The following is a 19,388-nucleotide window of genomic DNA, read 5'->3' on the forward strand; positions in this document are numbered from 1 at the left end:
CCGTACGTACGCGTGTATGTGTGTACGTTAGTGAGATTTGAAGTTTTGTTGTGTCGAGCCAATGTCACGCCTGATTCACGTCAGACCCCGAAGTCTTACGGTACGTTGGACGAGACGGGGAAAAAAAGAGAGTCGACGTGCGTGCGTGCGAGCGAGCGAGAGGGAGAGAGAGAGAGAGAGAAAGAGCGAGTAACGAGTGGGAGGTGCGAGGAGGGAGAGAAGTGACCGCGAGAGGAGAGCGGAGAGAGGGCGAGAGAACACAAGTAGGCAAGGCACGCCGTGTCCCCGTAGTCTCTCTTTCCGTCTTTATCTTTCTCTCGCTCTCTTTCTCGTTCTCGAGTAATATCGCGTCTCGTATACCTTCCAAGCGAGAGACACTCGATTCTCGGTCGCGGGTGTCTTTTCGAGCCGCGAAAATTCCGCTGAGAAAATCACTCCGCCGACGCTCCCGCCTCCCGGACTCTTTTTCGCAAGCGCGCGTGAAGGAGAAGGAGGAGGAAACGACAGCGGTGGCGGCGCGAGAACGGATAGCTGAGATCTCTCTCTCTCTCTCTCTCTCTTTCTCTCGCGTAACATTCCTTTCGCCTCAACGACTTGTGTCGCGAGGGAGGCAACAACGTGCGGCGTCTCGCGTCGCGTCGCGCCGGCCGACGTCGAATGAAAACTGTGTCAGGCGATTTTACAAAGTTCGCTTCTCCGAAGGCGTGACGTTATATTCGCGAGTATATATTCGTTTTTCGACGGCCACGATCATTTCCACGAAGACGCGGAATCGCGACGAGGCGCATGCGAGAGGATTGGTTGGCTGTTATACGCGGCTAGCTATCTGTCTATACCTGCGCGAGAGGAAGGCCTCTCGTCGCGCTTCTCTCCTCTGTTTTCAAACGCTACTTCTCTCTTCTCTACTCGCTCATTCCGCGCGCGTGCGTGCGACTCACGCATACACGCGCCCGTCACGCATTCGACACGGAGGCTAACGGCGAGGCGGACACATTTTTCTACCGTTCGTTGCATCTCGCGTTCCCACAGAGTGCGGCTAAACGTCACTGCGAACGGACGATGCGTCCGTCTTCCTTTGCTCCTCGGAGCTCCTCGTCGCAGCTTCGGCGTGTCACGGTTTACATATTTTGTGACCCGCACGACAAGAATCCAGATTCTCCGGGATCGTTGAAACTAGAGACCCCATAACTGAGTCTGGCCACGGGCAGTTTTGTCAAAACGAGAGTGAGAGAGAAGAGTATATATACTGTTTCTTTTTTACATATGCTGTCTCATTCTACACTGAACAAAATTATCAACAGTATTGTTTTCAATGAAAATAATCTTGTTGATTTATATATAACGGTATTAATGAAACAAATAAAATTTTATTAAATAAGGAACGTAAAGTATTTGTTTCATTAATAGTGTTATTGAATTAATAAAGATGTTGTTTTCAATTAAAATATAATACTATTGATATAACGCCACTTTTTTTAGTGTAACTTATACTGTCTTATTCATTCTAATTTACTGAAGTTGACAAAAAGGATAGGTCAATCAATAATATATCATATATCATACATGTAGTGGTTAAATTCTGTTATAGGATTGATTCTTCATAGAATCTTAAAACGAATGTCACGGAAGGGTGTTTCTTAGAGATTTTATGAATCTCAAAATCAATAAGAAATAAGTTTCATGTACATTTCTAAACAAAGTAGTTAACAAAACAGACGACAGGTCTGAAGATATGCCTAAAATAACCGGATAGCTATCTTTTCCTTCTCATCGAGGACGTCTCGACCATTCATTTTTTCCCCCAGTCTGCGAATCCATAATTTATAGATGGTAATGTAAAGAATGTATGTCAATTTGCGAAACAATAGAAGAGTTCAAGGGTGTTTGGATAAATGAAACACAAATATGAAACGTTGATCGTAAAAAAGAAAGAAAACCTTTGGAGTGTAATCTATTAAAGATAGATTAATAAAATAATAAAGGAAATAAATAGGCAAAAATATACATTAACAGCAGAAATTAATAAAAGCAACTGATAGAATAAATAAGTTATTATTGGAAAGAATCAAAATATTAATATACGAAAAACTGGGAAAATAGGCCATGAAAAATGAAAACAGGAACACAAAAATAATTCGTAAATGACAATATCTTTTTGTGTGAAAATAATATTTAAACAGACGCAAAACAGTCGATTAAGATTAATGTAATTTAATAATATAAATTTTGTACGAGGAACGATACTTCATTAAACTACGCATGTATCAAAATCTGAAAAAAATCGGAAATCATATTCGCATTCTCATTACATGGGCATAATGTTTATTTTGGAAAAACGATAACGAACATTTCCTATTCAGCTTCGGTCTTCAATTTATTCCGTATTATATGATTCGTGAAAAATAGTTATTCATAATAAGTCAAAAATATTTAGCATGCGAGACCATCGCGTGAAGAAACCAGCTCGATTCATTTTCTGTGTCATTGACGAATTTTTGCGCGGCACGTGTCTTTATTTATTTACGATCGATATTTATTATTCTCCGAAATTAACAACATGCGCGACGATTTGTCGCTTTCGACTAATGGGTATTTTTCCAGAAAAAGAATTTAAAAAAGGGATATATTCGTTTATTCGCATATTTTACATTCGCAAAATTCGCACCAATGACATGTACATTTTTACAATATAAAAGTCCGACAGAAACCGTTTTTAGTTTTATGCGGACGAGCGGAGTTGCGCTTTAAATCGACGCGCGTTCCGTTGAATTCCGACAAAGCGACGGGCTTTTGGAGCTTTATGAAAACCACGCTGCGAGCTAATTCGACCCGTCGGCGAAGCAGCGAATGTATTTTATTCGATTAAACGCGATATATACGCATACACAAATTTATTGCAAAATCTGGCAAAGCTGTTTGATCGTAAAGGTAGCGCAGCGGCTATTGACATCCCAATTAGTTTCTTTATGTCGCACGAATATGTGCACGAGAATTAACACAATTTAATCAAATGCCAGTCGCAATTAATGACCTGAATAATTACATGGATAAATGGAAAAGCGTTATGAAGATTTTTATTGACAGATATTGTGTTAATCATAGTCGTCTTTTCCATGATTTGATAAGATTTTTTTTCAATTATATCTTGGTTTATCAGCTGAAAACTGTAATAAATTCAAATAAATAGTTCTCGCATTCTTGAGAAGATCAGTTCATGCGGATGGTTTGTGGAACGTACCACATTATATACATCTACCTAATTAATATTTACACACGTGTGTCAGAAATCGATTTGCATAAGTCACGCCACATTTCTGAGTATCGAAGCATAATTAGTCGAGAGTTTGTTTAGAACTTATTAGTATGCAATAGAAATTGAAAGCCAATGTATTACCTACGTGTCAGATGCGACCGATTAGCTCCGCTTTTATTCGCGTGACATAAACATTTTTTTCCAACGGAGTAAATATATTGAAAAAGAATGATGTTATACCAACAGTATTATTTTAATTAACAATAATTTTAATTCAATAACACCATTAGTAAAACAAATACATTATGCTTGTGTTTTAATAACATTTTATTTGTTTCATTAATACATGTTATGAATTAACAAGATTATTTTTAATTAAAATAATGCTGTTGATGTAACATTATTTTTTTTAGTGCAGGAAACAATTGTGTATTATAAAACTGTAATAGAACGTATACAAAAGCATATATAAAATACGATAAAACATACATCTTCGTACATTATTAGCTTTTAATTATTCAAGAATTCACAATTCCTTTCTCTATAGAATATCATTTCGAGCGACTAGTTTCTGTGGAACGAAGCTGGCGTAAACATCAGGATTGTCCGTGAAAACAAGTCTAACGATGCGAAACGTGTAACGATTAAGCTTAATTAAGACGGCGTGTAACATTATTGATATACACAACGACGTACAAATCTCACGCGCACCGTCAAACATCGCGAAGAAATCGCTCGTGGCAGTTTTTGTGCCTACGGTCTCGTGTATTCGCGGTAAAACTCAAGTGCGGCACGTAAGAATATTCTCATTCAGTGGTACTCAATTTTTCGAGACAGCGACACTAGGCGACACGAGAAACGCGCCAATCACGCGTGCTTAATCGGATTAATTAAAGTAACGGAGACACGCAACGAAGATAGTCCTAATGTCGATTAGTAGACTTGGGCAAGAATTTCAATGAAAACATAAATCGTCACGGCAACTTTAACACAAGTTGAGGCATTGATAAAATGAAATTCAATGAGAATTATGTTCCTTTTCAAATACTTTATTTTCCATGTATATAAATAGTCAATTAATGATGTTTACAACGACGATTAATATTTACAAACAGAAATTGAAACGAATTCACAGCAGTCTATGGTAAAACGTCATTGAAAGCTAGCGAGATGAAAGCAAATAACTTTTATAAACACGATATCTCCAAAAGCGAATCGTTGCATAGTTGTTTAACAAAATATTTAACATTTGCTCCGCTCATCATTGGATCCGCTTTGACCCAATCCTTGATATCCTTGACATAGCTGCGGTTGCTTTTTGCAATAAAAGTATAACGTCAGCTTGAAAGATGTAATTCAATGAATGAGGTTGGTTGTGTGTATGGTGGTTTATCCGTCTTCCCCTTCGGCTCGCAACACAACAGCGACGTGTTGCGATCAAATTTAGTGTGGCGCGGTGGAAATTACATTGGTAAAATCGATCAGCTACTTCATCTGGTACTACGTCTCGTGGCAGACCGCTGAGATCAAGGTGACAAAACGGCATTGCCTTCGAAAATATCAAATACGTGAGTCGTCAATCGGTAGTGATTATTTAAATACGATCGCGCGCCATGCCCCCGTACATTAACCACGTTTTACGATCATTAAACCAATGTTTATCGATGATCGAAATTCTAAAACACAAGCTTTATATCGAAAACTTTCCTCGAAAGGTCGAAGTTAAAATTTATCAGCAAAACAGATTGACAGCGATAGATAAATTTTTTCTTAGCAGGTCACAGGTAAATTGAATATTAGTTTAAATCCTTAAAAAAAATTTGTTAGAGAATTTATCGATACGGAGAAGAATTTTTTTGGCGATTTGCGAAGAATGTCCAAAGCATACCTGGACGTTAATATCAGCGAAAAAGTGACGAATATTAAAAATATAAAAATTTGAAACTTAAGAATAATTTCCAGTCAAAATTATTTTAAATAGGAGACTTTATTGTATAAATATATTCACCGTTGAAGCGAAACTTTATCTGGCGCAATAGGTCTGTTTTCTGTGGCTGCACCAGTATACAGTTTTGAAACTTAAAGTGAGATGGGCATATGTTTGATATTTAACGAAAGCGAGAAAGAGAGTTCTAGTGCATTCCAGTGCCAGAACAAAAAACAGACCTAAGGAGAATGCATGGGAGCTACGCGAATATACTGATTTTCGAATTTTTGTGGATCCGATAGATACCTTCGAAAGCGAGTCATCTGATAAAAACGCTTTGTTCTGGCATTCTGCGGAGAATCGGCCGATAAAAACGGACCACCCTGTATACGTCCCTATTTCGCACGGGTTTGGGAACCGCTGGGGCAGCTTTTACGCGGCCACGTCGTCGTAGCGTTCCAACGACTCCCCGCGTTCTCGCAGGCGTAGATACGTCAGGCACGCGGCGGCAGCTTCTCGCGCGGCACCGACCAAGTCACTCGGCTAGATTATGCTGAAACTGGTGCTCTCCGGCGGGAGAGAGACAGTAGGGGAAGCCGCGAACGGGGTCCCCCGCCCAACCTAGGTGAAAGCCTTGCACCGACTCTTGCGAGGACGCGAGTTACAACTATGGAAGAGCCTCGGAACACGGAACACCGTGTCGAGTTTCGCTTAGCTTTTACGTCGTTCTCTCTTTATATCCTCCCGTTGCCGTATTGTTCACAAATACATGCTTGTTTTATTTTATTTGTTGATGGGTGGAACAATCCTTAAGCAAAAAACGTGCAAATTTATGATAATGCGGCACACGATGTAAATGATTTTGTGAACATGATGATATGATTAATAATAAGATTAATTATATCTTTGCGAAATGTACAAATTTGCGAAAGACATTGAAACGATGCTCATTTATCATTGTTTTTGAAATAGCAAGATGAAATCATGTGGTTCTCTGAATTTTTCGACACCTCTTTTTGCAATAAAGTTTTGCAATCGATTGCAGCTCGCTCATACCGGGTGTCCAAATACGAGTCTCTTATTCATGAGTGACTTGCTATTGACATTGCCGTATTCAGAAGTGCTCAATCATCCTCTCGTTCCCAATACGCTCAGATAAAGATGTGTTTTAAGGAGGCTCTTTATGCATCGTGCAACCTGACTCGTCGATAGTTGTACGTTTCTTCTTTATTGTATTTACTTATTGAAACGTCAATGATTAATTTCGCTCAGATCTGATCGGATTTTGCCTTTACCACAAATACATATATGGGACTCCGCGATATACATCTTATTTACATGGAAAAAGCGAAATATCTAAAATTTTTTTTGCTGGAGTATTTAAAAATTTAGTTATATGTAGATACAGATTTGAAAATAATTTTGGATTATCAAAATAATTATGTATGACGCAAATTAATCGCTAAAATGTCAAAACCTTTTGCATCGCTTGAGAAACAAAAATTTCTGGTTAAAAATGAATTAATCTATACATACAGAAAAAAATTATTTTATTGCTAAAGAAAGTGATTACTCAATTTATTTCTTCCTTTTTAAGTAACAGTTATCTTTAATAAAGCATATCTTTTGATAATAATTTTAAAATATTACAAATTTTAGAAAAACTCATTATTATATGTACTTAAAAAAAAATTTATTTTCATTTGAAAAATATTATAAAGTTGATAGAAGATACGACTTTATATAATAAGCAAATTAAATTTGTTTTAATTTAATAATCTTGATTGAAGTATTAATTCAGCTTATTAGGATTCAGAATATATTTTGAATAAATTTGATGTTTATAATGATAGATTTGCGGATATATGAACTTTCGAAATACTTGAAACAAATAATTATTACTTGCGTACATGTATTTTTCTGTTAAATTTTGATTATATCAATCAAAATTTCGGTCATCATAATTGGACATCTGGTTATCTCAACTAGATTATTTAGAGTGTTTTCCATCAAGAGACACAAATGATACAAGTGAATCATTGCATTCTTATTGTTTGCCAATGTTAAAGCGATTCTTTAATAAATCGAGTTACCATAGAAATGTCTAATTTTTTTATATAACCAAGTTTAAGTATCGAAATTGACGTGTGCAAAATTCTACGGTAGATTAACGATGAAATAAGAGAGAAAAGATGTTGAAAATATAACCTTTTACGTATAACTTAGTGATATATAAAACTCGCAAATGCTTCTTTGACTAACTTCACACAAATCTTATTATAGACTTTTTTCAAAAACGAGATTATAATAGTTTAAAAACTTAGGATTTTAATGGTCACAAAAAAGTAACAGGTCAACGGCCATTCTGGAAAGATATTTATGTGCATAAAGTTGCATATAAATATAACCTCGAAAAGTAAACATAATCTTATCTTGTTTTCGTTCAATAAAGATGTTCTTGATTTACTATCCTATGTTCCATACTATTTCATTAAGATATACACGTAATTTCAATATTTCATCCAAATTATGCAGATATTTGTAATTTTAGGTGGGCCCTCGTGAGGCCAATGTTCGGCACTTTACTAAAGAACCACTTTAAATAAAGATGAAACGATCACTATGTTACACTGTGTGTTTCTTGAGTCTTGCTGCAAAGCACCAAAAATAACCATAAAATTCTGATTCGTTCATTTTCAACCAGAAATTTTTCTCACCTCACATAATAATTTTGATAGTTCAACAAATAATTTTCAGATCTAACAAAATTTTTATATACTTTAGCAAAACCTTTTACCGTATACATTGCGGTGTTACTCGGAAGTTTTTTTTCAGAAATCACGTTTGATATCAAAATCCTTCGTGCGTTCGTAAATCGCGCGTGTCGACAGATTCAGGCCAAACCGTTTTCACCGTTGACGGTGATTAACCGTCTTAAGGATAATTAGAGGGAAGAGGCGGAAGTATTATGGGAGAAATATCGAGCGACGGCGAGTCTATATTCTGAGAGGGGCGCGAATCCGAAAGAGGCGGCGGTTCCACCGCGGGATGAAAGGCAGACGGCGGGTGCGATTCCGTTACTGTGTACGGTTCCTGAGGAAAATATACCGGTGTGGGGTTCGGCCGGTGGAATCGACCGGTGCGGTGGCTGCGCGGCTCCGAGGCACAAAGGCGATTGTCGAAGGCGAATTTTAAACTATCCGCCGTGATTTGGCGGGACGGGGAGGGGTAGAGGAACGAGAGGGAGGAACACGCGACGAGGAGGCCTCTGCGCCCTGGCTAATTCCCCCCGCTGAGACAACAACGGGCCCTCGAGTCGTCGTTGCTCGCCTGTTGTCTCAGCTTCTCTCTCTCTCTCTCTCTCTCTCTCTCTCTCTCTCTCTGCGTCTCCTTCGTCTCCCCCTCTCTTTGCTGCATCCTTTTCTTCTTCCTTCGATCCCGGCGACTTAAAAATAGACCGAGTGCGAGGATATTGTGACCGATTAGGAAGCGAACGGTTTATATACAAGGTGTCTCTCACTAAGCACGCTTTCAATTCGCGGATTTTTTGGTGATTTACGTTCGTTTCCGTCAATAGTAGATTAACTTTAATCTCGGTTTTATTTCTTAGAATCAGAAAAAGATGAAGAATAAATTGAATCGAGATTAAAGTTAATTTACATTGATAGAAACTTGCATTAGTGTTAGGAATGCACTTGTCTTTAAAATGTTTGAGGACGATTCATGAGGACCATAAAACTTTAAATGTACTTTATCAATACGTTTCGGAGTAGTCAATGACGTAAATTTAAAAGTCGAGTTTCCCGTCAACCGTATAAAACGCTTCGGTGCTTGATGCAAGGTTTTAGTGATTTTCCAACAGTAATTTCGTAAACAATTTGCAAACGAGTCTGCTAGCGTTTATAAATAAATATGCGTTATTTACATATACGTGGTCGCACACGTTTCAAGCGAAAAATGTAGTTTCCAAGTTACATTAATTCTAATAAATATTAATCGACACTTAGAACGTTCAGAGGAAATATCGAAATGTTGCTGTGTCGAAACAGCAAATCTGGGGAAGGTTTGAGTAGCTCTTACATTAAACATACAACTCTATCATCTTTTTTCACAGAATAACGAAAAAAGTATCTACTTCCTTCAGTCTCGGTACAAAAAAGGGAGATAGAATCGTCCGGAGTAATTTGACAAAATTCCTAACGAGAATAAAAGCGAAAAGATATATAAAGCATCGAACAAACGCCAAATAAGCGCGAATGTAACGAAACCTGTAGTTACAACATCAGCGATCTGCGTTTTCTCAGTTGGAGAGATCATCCGCTACAACTTCACTTCGTTTATCCCGGACTTCACTAGTTCGAAGTTTACTTCTCTTAGCGACCGATTTGTTTGTATCGCCAAGTACCGGCATAACCGTTACGCTTCACTGCACCTAATAATCGTACCATTACGCTTCGAAATGCTGTTCCTGTCACGCTCGTAACATCGCACCTTTCCGAAAACTCAAACGCAACTCGCCGTTTATGCACTAAAGGCGGAAGGCGCCTTTTCATGCTGATGCTCGACGCTCATTTTCAGCGCCAAAATAAGTTATACCGTTCACTTGCTGCAACAGTGACATAAATTGAAAAACAAGGTTTTTCAGAAAATGTTTGAATATTTTGAATCATTAAAATTTTGTAATATTAACTTGAAAATACAATTTTGATAGTAACTGATGATAGAGGAATAAAAGTATATTCTTTTAAAGTATGATCTTCCCCTTTTTTCTTTTCCTTTTTTTCATTCTTTTTTATAAAGTCATTCTATTTTTAGGTTAAAAAATGATTATTTCCGAGTTATGTCATTGTAGAAATGAGTGATATGACTAAAATAGACGCTAGAAAATGAAAATGCAAAAAGATGTAGCGTCATGTATGTAGTATTTAATCTTAAATTGGATTTATCAAACTTCCAGTGTCAGAGGTTAGTGTCAAAATTTAGACCACGTGGTCATACTGATCTTTTCAACTTCAATGTCTCATGAAATAGCACTTTAAGGCCGGTATTCATAGTCAATTCTTATATTTAACTGTGTTAAATAGAGTCTGAAAATGTCATAAGACATCTTAAGACATTACTTAAGACTTAAAATAGGAACGGATTAAACGGATGAAATATGAATACTGGCCTAAGACTATTTTGAAGATAACTCAGGGAAGGAAAGATTTTTTTGCGTTGACTTTTAAAATATCTGCTCCGTGTCACGGCAACTAATCCCGAAGAGAAAAAAAATCGCGCACACGATAAGCAAACTCACTAAGCCGTACCCTCGCTTTCAATTTCCTCTTCGAGAGCCTCTCTCTCTCTCGCCTTCGCGGAAGAACAGTCGAGTTACGTTGTAAAGCCTTGCTCGAACGACGCGATAAAAAAGAAGGAAGAAAAAAGGTTTACGCGCGAACGAATAAGTCTACACACGCGATAAAAGAGCGTCTCTTGCTCGCGGAGAATCTCTCCGGTTAGATCTCAAGCGGTCGGTCGCTTGTGCGAATCGGCATCGGCGATGCACCGCGCCGCGATGCAACGCAACGCACCGCAGGTAACGCCCAATGCATTTTCAATGTTAACGCGCCTTCTTCTATCTCGCAGCACGTCCTACACGCCGTGGTACACGGGGTGTCCCACAGTAACTGATACGCGATTGAGATTTGAATCGAAGCTCGGAAACGGAACGCTCGATGCCGAATGAAATCGACGCGCATGTTTGGCGGAACGAGCTTTCGCCAACTATACAAAAACGTCCGGATTCGAGGATCTTTCTAGTACCTGTACCACAATAGGGTCGTAAGAAATTAACCAATAATCGATTATTCTTCTTATATTTGACCGTGATCAAGTAAATTTCTCAAGACTTAGAGCGGAAGTGCAGAATCTTGCTTAAGGCATAATGTATAAGAAAATGAATTGATCAAAGTCTTGTATTTCCTTTCTTTCTATAGAATAAAAGACTCTGATTGGTTAATTTTTTTCTGCTTTATGCATTATGTGTTGGGCAAAGATCTGTGTTCCGGTCTTTACTGCTTATGATCCTATTGTAGTATAGACACAAGCGCAGCTGTGTGCGGGACACCCTGTATAAACACGGAGAACGTCAAGCTGCAGGAATCTACCGTAGCAGAGGCAGGCTCTCTCAACTAAGGCGATTACAACGCGAGGATCCGTGAATCTACTTTCGAGCGAGCGGCTCTCGGCTCGCTCGCTCGCTCGTTCGCTCGTTCGTTTGTTGGTTCGTCGCGAGAATTCTACCTCGTTACGCACACGCACGCGACGTAACGTTCGTGCGGCTTTAACGGCGACGGGCGTAAGGAGGGCAGTAACAGAAATGGGAACCTATAGCAGGCGGGAATGCTCTCGGGTACCGTAAATACATTGCAGCGCAATAAAAATAGAATGCGGGATACCCCGCATTGATGATATGCCACATTGATATTTTAATCGTGACTGACCCCGCGCGGCGCGTCTTCTTTGCGCACGCTGAATACACGATTTTTCTTTTTATATTTTTTCCCACACATTCATGCTTATCATCGGTCACGATACTCTGACGATGATACCTACAAATTTTCTGCTCGGGTGGCATTGCGGTTTGATATCGGCGCATAAATTGCTATGCTGTCACGATCATCTTCGTAACGTTTAGCATTACCTCATGCGATTAATAGTTAGCTCGTCGTTTCTCTCGTAGACGATTTCATATAAACGCTTCAGCAATCGACGCTATCTTATGTCGTATTTCGCGCGGTATATACGCGTTCACAAATATCAAACGCTTGAAAAATCGTTTACAAATTCTACGTTTTACACTTACAAGTTTTCATTGTGTCTATGAAACGTATCCCTGAACCGCTGGAGGATTACCATAACAGTCGTCTAGAATGCGAACCTCGCGCGACACGTCGACCATCGGCCGGATCTCCCGTGGTCGCGCGAGAAAAAGGTACAGCCGGCTGGAGGGGGAGGGGACGAAGGAGGAGAAGGAGGTGGCGGAGGCAAGCCGTCCGATGGCAGAGAGGAGAGAGAGAGAGAGAGGGGGAAAGAGGGGGAGAGAGAGAGACGGAGAGACGCAGCGGCGCGCGTGGACGGATGGTTCGAGGGGATATGGGGGTTCCCCGAGTCGAGTCGAACGCGCGAGCCCACGCGGGCGGCCTTGCACGTCGCCTTGCTTGTATTGATCAGCGGGCTTGACAGCCCCGTAGCGTTACGGCGGGCGCCTTTGGTTACTCGCTCCCTCTCCCTCCCTCAACATTCGAGCGATTGGTGCGCGAATATTTTGTCTCGCCGTTTTGCACGGTGTGGTTACACATATACGCGCGAGGAAGAGAGCGCGGGAGAGAGAAAGAGATATATAGATAGCTTTATTTATTATGCACTCTTAAAACATTATAATAAGCGTAAAGGTGCATACAAAATTGTAAAAGAAATATTACAAAAAAGAGAATAATAAAGGAAAATGTACATATTAAATATGTATATATGTGTGTGCGTACAAAAAAAGAAAGGCCACATAATTGCGCACTGCACCGGCATGCGATAGGCGCCCGCGCCACTACGCGCGCGGCGTCCCTACCTTCCGACAGTGTGCGATGTGCCGCTCGTCCTCTCCGCGGAAGGCGCGGAGCGTTATCGACCGATCGTTACGCCTCCACGAGACTCGGCCGCCGCGTACCACGCACTCTCGAGAAAGAGATGACGCTTCTCTCTTGCCGCGATGGAACGAGATTGTCGTGTAGCACGAATAGTCGTGTCGCCGAGATTCTCGTCTCGGAGTCTTGAAAATTCTATGCCAATCCTTGAATCGTTATGGGATTCAGTGACGTTTGTTACAACTCTACATATCAAGAGAGAGACAGAGATGCAGAGATATGACGCCGTGAGAGATATCTCGTATCAGTCGATAACGAATCCTGACCCGGTCACTGAGTAAGCGCCACCATATCCTCGAAAGGCGATGCCCTCGATCTTTGGGGATTTTATTCCTATCGATCGGTTGCGGTGTTTCGACGAAACTTGCCATCCGCCACTATGGCGAAAATACATGACCGGGTCAATGCAGAGAGCGCTGACATCCCTTCAGTTTGGAGAGAAATCGATATGTACACACGCTTATCCGGATGTCTTTCTAAAAAAAAGTAACCTCTTTAAAACTAGCTCTCAAAATTAAAAACAATAAAGATCCGTTTGTCGATTAGTCTATTATATAAGCTAATTAAAAAAAGATGGAATGATTGCGTTCGAAAACGATTAAAATTACATCTTGAAATAAGTTTCGTGAAGGAAATAATTTTATCTTGTATATAGAGGGAATATTATGGGTGAAGCGGATTTTTATTTTATCTGAATCTTGACGCGGCCAACTTCAGACCCCTCTGACGTAATTCGCGCGATCGGGAGATCCCCGAAGGCGCCAAGATCTTATTACCTGCCTGCGCGGTGGTTGTATACACATTTGAATCGTTCTGATTATGTCAGCTGGTTCTCTGACGTAAGGAGACGCCCGGCGCCGATTGGACGACGGGCGCGCGCCCACTACGCGACTGTGCGCGCGTGCGCCGTTCTCACGGCTCCCCTCAAAGTTGCCGGAGCCCCCCGAATGCATCGGCAATGGCGTCACACGGTATCTGCCATCATCCTCTGGAATGCCTACTGGTTAGACGCGAAGGCGCAGTTCGCAATTCTCGCATGCTTCATACTGCCAGCTAATGTACTATTGTATGTATCGCGAATAATTTCAACAAGAAGATTCTCGATAATTTTCATCCAATAATCGGCGTCAATTGTACGCACGATTTGAAGAATCTTCGCGTCAGCAATAAACGACGATCAGAATGTTTTTAACACGCTTTCATCCCATTCCCATGGACATTCGTATACAAAACATTTGAAGAATCAGAAATACATATTTATATTAAATACATATGAGACTAGGAGCCTATCGGAATATATCGCGAGGAAAATTATAAAAATACTATTTTTGGATTATAGAGAAAAATAAATAAACAAAATAGATAAAATATTTCTCCGAAGTTTGAAATAAATAGAAATAGTTTAATAGAAATGGACAGAGCAAATAGAAATCTTCCCTCTGAAGTCTGACATAAATCATCGCTTAAAGTGAGCTTAAGCGCGCATTGTTTATACGCGCGCGTCGCTCGTTGCGTTGTCAATCAGAGTTCATGAGAGAGAGCGTGCGCGCGCGCGCGTGCGAACGCACGCACGCACACTTCGGAACGAGACGGCGCGAAGTGCGCCGCGCACGCGTTCGGTATACGATCGACTCCCGTGACGCGCGCGTCGATGACTCGCCGTTGACCGCGCGACGGGACACCCCGTCCCTAATCGTCGAGGGACCGGCGCGGGCGGCGCGACGCGGCGCGGCTAGGAAGCGCGCGCGGAATCAGGTGCGATGAAGATACCAAATCCGGGGTGAATGGACTCCCTCTCGTTAACGGAGATAGGACATTTTCCGTCAATGCAACGAACGGATACGGGCGAGAGCCGCGCGCGAGATCTTGACTGCTTTGACGTTGACCTTACGCTTGATGCCGTACGCTCGTTATTTTTGGTCTAAAAAAATCTTAGTGCTCGTTGACAATTCTTTGCTTCTTTGTTGTATTCTTTATCAGTAATTAATACTAAAAGTATATACTTACGTTTCTTACTCACTAAAAAGATCAAGCGACTAAATTACCATGAGACTAAAGAAAGTGAGAAAAAACAAACATTCAGTATAAAGAATATAATTATCGAAAAGCCAAAGAATTTTAAAATCTTTTACACACAAGAAATATTATATTCACTTAAAAAATTTAAATAGTCAATAATGATTTCCAATATTGATAGAAAAAATGGAAAGAGAAAGAGAGGAGCTTTCTGATATTGAATCACGACGTATAGTTTAATAAGCATCGATAACTATATATTTCGTTCTGCTTTAATATACTTTAAGACGTAGCTATATTAAAAACGAAATATCAATGTGTCAAGGAGAAAAACGGACTTTTAGAAGATTAAAATTTCAACAGATATTTCTTAGAAGAAAACGTGAATGAAGTCGAAACTTGAGATACAAAAGCAAGGTCGGAGAGAAAGTTGTTTTACGCGGTCGTGCAACACAGAAATTTCTAAATTCCAAAAAGCCTGTTTGATATTAGAAAATACGTGATGAAGTTTAGAATCTCAGATATCGAACGTCCTTGACGAGGAAAGAAATTAATTATCTGTCACCAAGTAGTAATTAACTTTATCTCGATTGCTGCAATTTCGAGATATATAAAAAATTTACAGAGATGTTTTTTTCCTATCGTTATCATGGTGCATCGATCAAAGTTGAGTGATTTAGCAGAATATTAAAATGGCTGTTTATTAAAAAAAAAAGTGGCTTTTCAACTGTTGTGACATTTAAATCCAGTGAGGAACTAAGGACATAAAACAGTCATATTCTACAATTTTGTTGCACTAACTGGATAATTAAACATTCTACTGGAGATAATCAGAATTTCAGTTAAGATAACTAGAATTCCCATGTATGTTATCAGAATTATTTTGTTTGTAGTTCTTGCTGATACAATCAAAACATTTTTCTCAGTGATCCTATATCCAGATTTATACCAGTTCCTATCAATCAATATAGATTAAATTTAATCACGGTTTAACTTACGCTTCATCTTTTTCTAATTCTTACAACTACAAAAAGATAAGGAGTTAATCGAACCAAGATTAAAGTTAAACTATCATTAGTGGAAAACGAGCATTAGGCCTGATTCAAAATGGACCGATGAATCGGAAGTAATGCGTCTCAGGCAGGAATGGTCGAAATGCAATTAATCAATCGAGCGATTAGCGAGTCGGTTGCGCATGCCTGTTTTGTTGAAAATGTTTCACGGTACGATTGTATGCGATAATATGTGTTTGAATAAATTAGCGGCTTGTCACGTCGCGTGACAAATAGAGACACTGTGCCGTAAGGTCAAGGACCGACCCGATGTCGCTTTCTCGGCGAGCCGCGCGCCGCGCTCGCTGTATATGTCTATTTTACTGGGTAATGCACGTTTCGCCGCGCTCAAAGGATAATTTATTACCTTGCGATTTAACGTCTCCGTTCGCGAAGACGTTATTGCCGCCGACCGTTCGTTCACGGCCAATGTTATCTTTTGTTCGGTAAGAGCGTGTAGATTTTTACGTTCGCATTTTTATTGAATTGTCACGGCTTATTGTTGATATTTTGCTGGCAAATCTGACTGACTACTCTGCGAGAGATCTAGAAAACTAGATACCTCATTATCACGAATTAAACAGCAACGGTGAACTAACGGAACGTTGATGATTTTTAACAGCCGTTAGATTCGAGCAATCCCGTTTGATATCACTCACTTTTTTTCATTATTACTAGATGTACAGATTACAGATTACTAGATATACAGTTCATTCGTTCAAGATTATTGTATTAAAAAAAAAAACTCGAGAGTAGTAAATGTAATCATTTCATTTTTACACATAATTTATTTGTTTAATTTATCAAACGAATAATTTATAAGCAAAATTTTAGACATTTTTTTTTGAAAATAAGGGACACAAACCAACGTCGGAATCCCAAAGCTGCTTATCGCGATTACGCGTATGACGCATGACTGCAAAGTAGGAATTTCTAAATGGAAAACCCCTATTTTCGATATCGGAAAAACAAGGATGTGTGTCACTGCAGCGAATTCGCCAGTCACGGTTCTGCTTTCATTTATTTATTTTTTATTACAGCGTTATCGCGCAAATCCCGCGTGTGTTCATGATGAGGGGGACTCCCCGGGCAGAACGCGTGCTCTAATTTCCGATGAAAATCATGACCCTCGCAAATCCCTAACGAGATATCCCGCCTCATCACCGATTAACCCTTTGATCACTAATCGTCGCTATTGTTTGACAGACATCCCTCTGCGGCATTAAATGGAGGAAACTCGTGTGGGGCGAGGTGGCCGGTGGCTTCGGCGGCACGCCCCTCGAGGACCCGGTGCTGTCGAGTTTCTCGCGATGTTTAGCTGGTGACATTCTGTGCGTGTGGCGACGAGTGGCCGCCACGCCGGCACTCTGGATCTTCTGGTACGGCGAGGAACCCGATCTCTCCGGTCTGGTATCACCGGAGCTCATCGCTTGCGGTGAGTATATCTCCACCGCATGTCCGAAAACGTACCAAGTGAAGTTTCGAGATTATAGGCCAAACTAAGTGAGGAATATAAAGAAGAATTTATTTCCGAAACTCGTTACGTGAATTATATAAAAACGTTTGATTATTTTGGAATAATCCTTTCCTTTTAGAAGACAGTACCGAGACGATACCAATGCCGTTCTATCCTTCTTGGCATTTAATGAATAGTAAAAATAGAACAACATTTGTGTTGACTGTTTCCTAAAATGAAAGCAGGCTACGTTACCTCAATCAAAAGTTATTATATCTTTCTGAAAGCGGTTAGAGACTTTTTAACAAGAGTCTGAACATGAGAAAGTCTCTTTTGATTGATTCGCCATATTACAACAATTTCTGAGACAGACAGAAATAAATAAGGAAAAGAGAATAGAGTGAAAAAGAGAAAGGAATAGTAAAAAAATATATGTCATTTTTCGTAGATTTTTGTTAAAACTACTATTCTGCATATAAAACTACGGCTCGTATATCCAGACTCTTATTGGAAGATCTAAAAGCGGCAAATCGCGTAATAATCAGGATCAAAAACGTTCACATGATCCGTGTCATTTGCTCAATACATGGCAAACTGATAATCTCGATCCGTAATATTTATGTAGGCGATGTACGGTATATTGCGTACGTCGGACTGGAAGTAGCAATTACGTGATGTTTATATACCGTTGTGTGGTGTTTTACCTAACGCCAACAAGGAGACCGTGACTAAGCTAACTTTTATTACGTACTTTCCAAGAGGAAGTTTCGACACGTAAGAGACACGAAGGGACCACGTTGCGTTAACGGATTTGCAGAAGCGCTTGACGTGCAAAAATCTTGTACTATACACAATACCTATAGACTGCGTATACAACGTTCTGTCGATATAGCCGACCAGAGGCAACGTTAAAGACACGAGGAGGGGAAAAAGGAATACGATTAAAAGTGAAACTCTCTTAGTCTTTAGATCGTTGCGATAAGCAGCGACGTGTATAAACGCGTTAGCCCGTGAATCACACATCAAATTATCACTCAACTGTGTACCTGCTTTCGGGCCATCAAACGATTCTGCCTGTTTTAAGCGGTGTTTACATTGTTAACAATGAGATTTTAAGGTCGTGAAATTAAGCTCTTAAGTCGTAAGAAATTGATCCATCACATCGAATAAACGACCAGTGAATTTCTATGATTTCTCTACGATCATTTTTCATGTTTTGTTCTAGAGTTTTATCACGAGTAAAAGTGATAGTTTGGCGTCATTTTGATAAAAACTCGAACAAGCAAGCTGAGCCAGTTTCGTTCGAGGATACCTGCGTGGTCTAAAGCCGAAGACACGCGACGAAGCTTTTAGCGAACCGGCTAGTTATAATTCTCGAGATTAGATTAGGTCAAGGAATATGCTCAACCGTGACCGGTCGATTTAACAAATTGAAGCTTTCGTTTTCTCTTACCGTAGATATATCGAGTTACGTTGCCGAAGCATAAAATCGTACGAATTCTTTTTTTGTATTTTGCATCGAGATAAATTTTGTTCTTTTTTTTATACGTTTAGTAAACGATCAGTAAAATATTCTCTCCAAGACTGGAGAGCTTCGAGCAATGAATAAATTAATCAATCGCACTTGAATGTTCTCGGGGATGGTAGATTAGGCCACGAAGTACGCTCAGTTATCAAATTTGATTCACTTGTCCTTAATATTTCGCCAGCGACATGGGATTTCAACTCTATGGAATCTTAATTATGTAGTAATAAGAATCTTTGAGAAACGGAGCAAAATATTTTTGTTCCGGATTACGTAAAAATTTGAAAAAATTCTCTGATATACTTAAAGCTTCAACAAGTTTTTACCATTATAGAAATCGAATTGTATTTTACTTATTTTTTATAGATTTAAATCTACCAGAATTCACAGTCGCACAAAATATCGATAATGCCTTTAAGGATCTCGTGTTGTCAGGGTTACGTTTTCTATCTTTCTTTTAACGCTCAGATTTCACTG

The 19,388-nt window shown here is 39.7% G+C and overlaps 1 protein-coding gene across 1 annotated transcript in view; it reads left to right on the top strand.

Annotated features, from left to right (window-relative positions):
* The window catches only part of skd (mediator complex subunit skuld), a 32,860-nt gene that overhangs the window by 727 nt on the left and 12,745 nt on the right, over positions 1–19,388 (top strand). The window lies entirely within an intron of this gene.

Source organism: Trachymyrmex cornetzi, unplaced genomic scaffold (genome assembly GCF_001594075.2).
Source record: "Trachymyrmex cornetzi isolate Tcor2-1 unplaced genomic scaffold, Tcor1.1 scaffold223, whole genome shotgun sequence".
Lineage (NCBI taxonomy): Eukaryota > Metazoa > Arthropoda > Insecta > Hymenoptera > Formicidae > Trachymyrmex > Trachymyrmex cornetzi.